This window comes from Protomyctophum parallelum (assembly GCF_964188405.1).
Source record: "Protomyctophum parallelum genome assembly, chromosome: 7".
In the NCBI taxonomy this organism is placed as follows: domain Eukaryota; kingdom Metazoa; phylum Chordata; class Actinopteri; order Myctophiformes; family Myctophidae; genus Protomyctophum; species Protomyctophum parallelum.
Genome location: NC_139705.1, coordinates 27,665,388 through 27,674,954, shown reverse-complemented (window position 1 = coordinate 27,674,954; position 9,567 = coordinate 27,665,388).

The window sequence follows — 9,567 nt, the reverse complement described above, 5'->3', positions numbered from 1 at the left end:
GCTACATTCATTTGTGTTGGGTTGTTTAACATATTATTTGTATTGTTATGCTACAGGTAATCGCCAATTGAGATATATAAATGAGATATTTTTGTATCATATTCATATGCTGTAGCTTATTTATTTTGGGACTGCTCATTAAGCACCGTTCAGATCAAAGACTGTCTGTGAGATTAAACAGTCTTAGAAGGTTGTAGACTAGGGTCACACATAAATGTTCTCCCCGTCCCAACATACTGCTATTCTTCTACCACATTCCTCCATTTTATGGCGTTTGTCCACTTCCTGTTCCATGCCAACCGCTGTCACTTGGCTACGCAGCACAAACATTACGCCAAGTTCGGCCGACGGGGCCTGATTGGCTAAAGGTTTTAGCCAATCAGGGAATTATCAGGGAATCATACAGGCTAAGTGGCGCCAAACGTGACGTGATGCTTGGTCCAATCCGTGAGGCCGACGGTTTGGTTTGGCAAATCAGGGAAGCCGATCCAAACCGTTGGTCTGTTCGCATTGCCATTCCACGGACGGGACACCTTGGGGTCTATGACAGTGGTTCCCAAACTGTTTCATGTCAAGGACGCCCACATTGACAACTGGGGACCCCCTGGAACTCCCTCAAGGACCCCTAAGGGGGTCTATGAGACACACACGCTAAGGTTGGAGACGGTTTACGAGTTACACCTGCCAAAGAGTGACAGACAGACAGACATTAGGCGAATGAATAGAACATAATATAAATAAAATGGAATATATCCCATATAGATGTACCGTATAGCTATACAAAATGATGGTTTGCTGATGACGACGATGACAAAGAAGTACGCTGCTGCTATGAACTGAGTCTGTCGCAGGTTTTTTCAACTGGGCGAGTTGCAAATCTTTGATCTGAACGTTGCTGTGATGTTCACTTTTGGCCTTTTGGCTTTTAAGTAGAGATAATAAATATATCTATTAAGCCGAGGGCCCTTGAAACGGAACTAACGGACCAATCAGAATTGAGTATTGAACGGCGACGATTCAGTGTCAGTCATTCCATAATGCTGCTCTAATTTAAATGTATGCATAATCACAGACTCGGGTAGAATAGATGGAACTGTTTTTACATTAATTAATGTTGTATTATTATTATTATTTATTATTTAACGGATGTTAATAATGTGATGCTCGTACATTTGAAATAAACCAGAGGATAAGTTTTAACATATTGAGTTGTACTGGTTGAGTACAGTACAGTATATGTATGGACTAGTCCTCTGTATTATTATAAATGACATACAGTATAAGCGCCAATAAAATATAAAAATTAACTATGCGTACAAATCATTCTGTTGTGTGTTTTACTGTAGGCCTAGACTAGAGAGTACTGTTGAAGACACAACATCATACAGCCACGAAGTCCTGGCATTGCATTGTTTAAAAAGCCTCCAGACTTCAAAATAGTTCAATATTTCCTGGCTGTGCCCTGGCTGGCTTGACTCCCACAGTGTCAGTGCCTCTGGGTGCCCGCCGCACCGCGGTGCCCTGCCTTAATTGGCTCCCACAGTGTCAGTGCCTCTGGGTGCCTGCCGCACCGCGGTGCCCTGCCTTAATTGGCTCCCACAGTGTCCGTGCCTCTGGGTGCCCGCTGCACCGCGGTGCCCTGCCTTAATTGGCTCCCACAGTGTCCGTGCCTCTGGGTGCCCGCTGCACCGCGGTGCCCTGCCTTAATTGGCTCCCACAGTGTCAGTGCCTCTGGGTGCCCGCTGCACCGCGGTGCCCTGCCAGCCTCATCCTTCCCTCTCTGACCCTGCAGGACTTGTCCCTGTACAGTTCCACGTTCTGATGACGTCCTCCCATGTGACATTCATAGCATTCCTGTGTGCCCTCAGGGCATTGCTGTGCTGTGAGTGTCTCTGCCCCATCAGCAGTACTGACTCCACTGTGAGGGTCCATACAGCAGTACTGACTCCACTGTGACTGAGGGTCCATACAGCAGTACTGACTCCACTGTGAGGGTCCATACAGCAGTACTGACTCCACTGTGAGGGTCCATACAGCAGTACTGACTCCACTGTGAGGGTCCATACACAGCAGCACTGACTCCACTGTAAGGGTCCATACAGCAGTACTGACTCCTCTGTAGCCATGAACAGTCGGCAGCCTCCTGCGTTCTTCTCCCATATCAGATTTCCCCACTCTCCTCCTCGTCCCATGAAGGGGATTCTAAGGCAAGTGCCCTCCGGACCCTTCAGCTCCTGTTCCGTTCCGTGGAAGCATTCCATTCCCAGATAGAGATACCTTTGAACTAGTCCTCGACTACCTCTAGCAGTGGCTCTCGAACCAGTGTTGTTTTTGGCGACTAAAGCTAAGACGATAAATGTTCGTCGACTATACCTTTTTTCCACTGACGAAAACTAAATGGAATGGAAACTAAATGAAAACTAAGCTATGATGACTAAAACTAAGACTAAGAGTAAATATACTGACAATTCCGTCAACACATTAAAACTAGACTAAAATGTTAGGAAGGGACTAGTGGACAAGATATCCAGTATAAGTAATTTTACACTTGGTTGCAAAACATTCCAAAATGTGACTGAAACTAAATAAAAACTATTCAAGAGACTATGACTAAAACTAAAATCTAACTTCTTGCCAAAAAACAACACTGTCTCGAATGTCCATGTCTCAGGTCCCCCCTGTAAATAAACGTTTCTATCCACGACTCCACCTGAATTACATCAGCACCTTTTGGCATATTAACGAACGGTATGTAAATAAATATGTAACTATTTCCCCCTATAGATACAGTATGTCACGAGGAAATCTGGTTAGAATATTTGTTTCCATTTAGGATAGACTGAAAATAACTTTTAAAATTGGCGTTTACCAAAAAGAGTATAGATCTGCAAGCTCACAACGTGATTTTTTTAAATAATTTAATCCAACAACTAAGATATTTTCTTTTATTGAGGCCCCTGGCAACAAATCTGTTGGTTATACATACTCGGTTATACACCATGAGGCCTGAAGGGGTCAGTATAGCACACATTTAAATGCTTCTTCCACTGTGTCTATTATGTATGTCAGACACATCACACAAACACTGAAATGTATGTTGGATGACATGAAATGCTGTAGTAAATGATACTACCCGTGAGGGTCCATTTGGTTCCATTTGTACACTCTCAGAGTTACAGACCCTTTATGGTCATTCAGGGCTTGCTCTTTGTGTTTCTCATAATATTATTGTCCTCTCATTTTGTCCGTGGCCAAAATGGAATTTCTATTCCACACATGGTGTTGACCCCTGCCCTGGGCTAAATCCTTCGACCACATGACTGACGCACTCTTTCTGACCAGTGATCTAATGTGCGATTTGGACTAATCCTGATTTCATTACAGTTGATTTCCCTAATTGACATTTCCACCGCCACATACTAGCATGTTCTGTGGATTAAAAGCTCTCGTTTATAGACGTATTCGCTCAGTTCAAACGTTCCAAATTACAGGTGTTGTTGCATCTGTCTGTTTTATGTTGTACTAAATTAACAGTGAAACCAAATTTGACTGCCATTGGATTTGTTTTTGTTGTAATTTTCGTTTCGTTTTCATATGAAAGCAGGGAATCATAGCTTTAAAATGGACATATTGGTTGTTCAGTTTGACCCACCAGTTTTTGAGATATGGCTTATAGTATAGAGTTGAGAAAACAGGCTTGAAAGGTTCACTTCTGTAGACTCTAACATTTCACCTAGCTACATGTTTGTATTCTTTTTTTTAATCCCATGACTTGAACTCATGCTTCCTTCATGCATGAGTGTCCAATTGCAAGTTGATCCTTTACACCTGTCAGGGGGGAGTTTCCCTGGTTGGACGTAGCGTCTGGAAGGAACACGTTATTCCAACCAGTTCCTTTCCGCTCCATCAGGCAGTTCAGAGACCAGGATTACTGCACATGTTTTTAGTGAGGGTACCTACCCTAGGGGACACGGGGAGAACATGCAAACTCCACACAGAAAGGCCCTCTCGCCAACCCCCCCACCTAGCTACATGTTTAATTTAAGCATTTATTTCATATTTAGATTTCAGCTCTGATATTTATTTCAGACAAGCTCTAGTATGTGAAGAGTCTGCCTGTGCTATTAACTCATTTTGGATAAAATATAAATAGATTTTCTCCTCTGGTGAAACGCTGGAGGCTGCAGGATGGCAGGATCTCAGTCATAATTAGCAATTAGCATACATTTTAGGCCCGACCCGGCCCTAAGACGTTGGGGTCGGCCGGGTATGGGCAGAATTTGAGAACTCTATCGTAAAAGTGAAACGCCAGTCAGCACCATCTTAATACTGTATATCTAGAAATGCACCACGTCTGTCTCTGTGTGTATGACTCGAACATCATTCGAACATCACCGACTTCAAATTTGACACGCGTTCCAACTTCCACACCACCACAGAGTGCAGAGTCCGACTGTCCGGTGTGTGTCCAGTCCGTATAGTAGCACAGACTGTCCGGTGTGTGTGGAGTCCGTATAGTAGCACAGTGTCCGACTGTCTGGTGTGTGTGGAGTCTGTATAGTAGCACAGTGTCCGACTGTCTGGTGTGTGTGTGTGGAATCAGTATAGTAGCACAGTGTCCGACTGTCCGGTGTGTGTGGAGTCCGTATAGTAGCACAGTGTCCGACTGTCTGGTGTGTGTGTGTGTGTGGAGTCCGTATAGTAGCACAGTGTCCGACTGTCTGGTGTGTGTGTGTGTGTGGAGTCCGTATAGTAGCACAGTGTCCGACTGTCTGGTGTGTGTCTGGAGTCCGTATAGTAGCACAGTGTCCGACTGTCTGGTGTGTGTCTGGAGTCCGTATAGTAGCACAGTGTCCGACTGTCTGGTGTGTGTGTGTGTGTGTGTGTGGAGTCCGTATATTAGCACAGTGTCCGACTGTCTGGTGTGTGTGTGTGTGTGTGTGTGTGGAGTCCGTATAGTAGCACAGTGTCCGACTGTCTGGTGTGTGTGGAGTCTGTATAGTAGCACAGAAGCCTCTCTGCCCTGAAGGCTCTGGACTGATCACACCTGATCACGCTTAACCCATTTAGACCTGGGAACGATTCTACAAATGTCTTCTAAATCCTGACAGTTTTCTGAAAAACCCATGTTTCTGTGTCAGTCGTTCTCAAACATTTTCATGTCAAGGAGCCCCAGAATTATCTGTATTTGGCTGCGGACCCACAACTGAAAACATGTTGTTCCAGGGACCCCCAGAAGCAACGATTTGAGTTAAAATCGTTCGCTCTGAAAGAATATATATTCAAAGATGTGTGCCGCATTTTCACGATTTTTCGGCACTCGGTGCTGCTCTATGAGCTTGTAGATCTGCTATTTTTCAATAGCTAAAGTATAACATAATGCTTAAAACACCAAAAGGGGTTAACATGAATGACATAGAAATGCCATCCATTATCTCCATATATGGAGCTGGCCTGTTCTGACATCACAATGTTGTTCTGACATCTGCATATAGACTCCATATTTGGGCATGCCTGACAACACGTTCCACTCTGTCGAGCTGCCAACTTAATTGCGCCAACTTGGCTTTGCACACAAGTTGGCCATGAATGGCCTACTTGTGCGCGAGCAGAGCGCACAACTTATCTCTGACTCTTGCCTATACTTACATTCTGTTTGGCTCCCCCGGCTCTCCACCGTCAACTAGCTATATAAACCGACCCCAATCAAGTTATTGACACATCTGACATATATAGTTAATATATAAACTTAAATTGGTTACTTCATCCACATACGTCTTTTACATAAACACACGCAGTTACGTCATCAGCCAATCCCTGATTGGCCGAGCAACGCCACCAACACAAGGAGGCGATCCAAAGGGTCAAAGGGACCACGGACATACGTAGCAAGCTGCCAACTTGCGCTCTGATTGGCCGAGCGAAGCGCCGACGTACGCAGCCGAAAACAGTACATGTTTGCGCACGCTCTGCTTGCGCAAGTAATAACTGGGTGGGGCATTGCATTTCCAACTTGCATCGTTCCCATTCCCAATGGGCACCGCTCTTGTAATAATAGATTAAATACACAAACAGACGGAACAGAATTCTTTTTTATTAATTATTATGAAGCAAATTGAAATGAAGCGTGTTTTGGGTTTAGTGGTTCTGAAACACTTTCACCACAAGGACCCCCAATTTGATATACATTATTTAGCGCCAGGGACACCCTCACAACGCCACGGACACCCTCACAACATTTTGTGTAAAATTCTTTTTAAATACTCCCAACATTTTTCACAGTTTTTTCCCCCAACATTTTTCACAAAATAATGTTTGAAAATAGCCGATCTACAAGATTACAGCGCCACGTTGTGATCTTGTAGATCGGCTATTTTCAAATAGCTCATGTATAAAATAGGCTTAACGTGGTTAAATGCATCCTGGTTGCGCTTAAGGGGGACCCTGGAACCTCCCTCCAGGACGACCCTTTTGGGGGTCCCTGGACCCCACTTTGAGAACCAGTGTGTGTGGCACGGCGGGTCAGGTGACCAGGTCATGTGACCATATACGCTGTCTCCTTCAAGACGCTGGCCCATGTGACTGCTGCCTCAAGGTTAACCTGTTGCTATGGAGACTCGGCCACCAATGACAATTCAGCAGACGGTTGCCACGTTGACCGCAGCCAATGAGAATTCAGCAGACGGTTGCCATGTTGACCGCAAGCTTTTTGTTTTAAGGGGTGACCTATTTTCTTTTTTTCTACAGCTACACACACACACCCCTTTATTGAGCACTCATGTGAACATAAGCACGCGCACACACACACACACACACACACACACACACACACACACACACACACACACACACACACACACACACACACACACACACACACACACACACAGACAGACAGAGACACACACACACACACACACACACAATACATTCATGCAGATGAAACAATGTGGCTAGGCTACTCTCACATACACACACACACACACACACAACACACGCGCACACCGAGAAAGACCATGTGCATTACAATGAGGTTGTGAGATTGTACACACAAGACCTGATTTAATATGGAAGATATATTTTTTACATAATAGGGTACACAAGATGAGCAAATAAATGAAAACATTAATGGTCTGTATAAATAACATGGAATATTGCTCATTTGGGCTTTTGATAATCTTAATAAATGAATATAAATCGTATGTAGGCTATTTATTCATCAAGACATGAGACAGGCAAGCTTTGAGGTCAGACGGGAATTTCAATGGAAATATCCTGCAAAACGGGGACTAGACTATTTGACATCCAATGCTATTTTTCCGCAATTCCGCAAATTAGTCTTGAAAAATGGGGGTCGTCTTATACGGGGCAATACGGTAATATACACTTTGATCATTTATTTAGTATTAGATGGCAGAGCAAACTCTTCCAAATGGCGCTGTTAAATTCAGTTTAATCATGTTTTAATTGCGTTTAATTATGTTAAGGCATAAGGCTATATATAATATGACAACGTACTCGAGGGGCAATATCGCTTCTCTATGAGTCAGAGTATGACATAAAAGGTCTCTTTTTTTAAAGTGGCACTTTATTACAAAAGTATAAACTTGACTGACATTTTCATGAATAGTAATCTCGATATAAAACATTACAATCTTTTGCAATTTAGCACTTAATTACACGCTGTTGGAGTACAAGACCCTGTAGGTAAAGTCTGAAATAGCAACAAACACACAACATTAGCTGCCACATTAAACCACCGACACCGACCCACAGCCAAAAGTGATAATTTGACTCTGAAGAATGTTACCAATGGAACCCAAATGGTCCCGTATACGGGTCCATTTGGTTCCATTCTTAACACTCTCAAGAGTTACGAAATGGTAAACGGTACACTGAGTGATTTTCTTGTTTAATTCTTTGCTGAAAATAAGTGTTAAACAGCTCTATATTCAGTAATCATTGCTATAGACATGTTTGTGCGCTAACGGGGGTCTCCCGGTCTCTCCTGCTCTTTAGTAAAAAGTGAAAATAGATTTCCCTCTCATCTCTCTCCCGATGATGCTATTAAACATTGAAGCTGAAAAGCTCCTCTCCTGACTGGAGGAAATTGGCAACCCACCTGAAAATGTATTCTCTGTTAACTAAAGAGCACCGGGGAGACGTAGGCCTATGGAAGACCATTGTTACCGAACAACAGAATAGAGATCTTTTAACAATAAACTTTTTTGTTTTCACCCAAACATATCACTCGAAGCACCCTTCTTTAACGCTGAGACTGTTACAAATGGAACCAAACAAAGCCGTAAGGGTGCATTTGGTTCCGTCTGTAACACTCAGAGTTACCAATGTTAAATCGACGCTGGGGGATTTCTCTATGCACCGTGGCTTCATGGCTCCAAAAATATAAACCATAAACAAACAAAACAAAAAACGGTACAATTAGATTTACATTGGAAGCTGCTTTGCAAATTGTGTCATCATTTCTTTCTTTTTTTTTTAAAGTCATTCCAAAATACACAATTAAAACATGAATAGTAAAAGATAGATTTCTTGACACCGATGATATATTTATTGTTCTTTCTCTTTTGTATTTGTACATAACACACATTTTGCATCAACATACAGTCAAGAATCACATTTTGTTTCCTCGGGGGGGAATATTTTGGTCAGATAATATTGTCTTTTTCTTTTTGTTTTGTTTGTTATCGTCCAGGATTTTTAACTCGTCGTCATTTGTGTATATGATAACTCTTGATCCTTTATTAGCAACTCTTTTTCTTCCCTTTCACATTGTCATGTCTTTTTTTCCGCACCGCTTTGCTTTAACATTTTTAACACTGATAAACAGAGAGCGAGAGAGAGAGAGAAAGAAAGAAAATGTCAGTTGGATGGAAGTGGGGACTGGGATAATTAACACATATCAGTTCTACTAGCTTGGTGAGTCGTGGTGAAGGCAGCGACTATATATGCTGATGACACTATGTTGATGACACAGTGGTAGTGATGGTGGCGGTGACGTGTGTGGGCTACTGCCTCCACCTATAGACGGTTTCAACCTAGACTCAACAACGTCAGATCTCGTCCAGTGGTACCCAAACGTAGGCCTATTAGCGCCCCCGTTCACAGACAAATGGCAAAGATTTTGGTCTTTTTGTTTTTCTGTTTTTACACACCATTATAATGTTAATTTTTGTATCATAACACCCACTTACTGAATGTCTCCAGGTTTTCTCCAGAATAAGTACGGCCATTATCCCTAAACTTCTTTTTTTTAAATTATTATTATTTTGAGAAACATTCTAAATCTAGCCGATCTACATCGACATGTGATCTTGTTTCACATGATTCAAAAATATTTTTCAAAATAGTAAAAAATTTAAATTAAAATAAAATGGTGGTGGTCTCGTCACATTACAGAGCGGTGTTTGTTTTTCCTTGCACAGTGCAAAACAGTTGTAGGCCTATATACTAATAGCTTTATACTTGTTTTATCATTCTTGCCATGTATTGCTGTAGATACGACACTATACTTTCTTTCCTTACTCTTAATTCTGTACATCCATC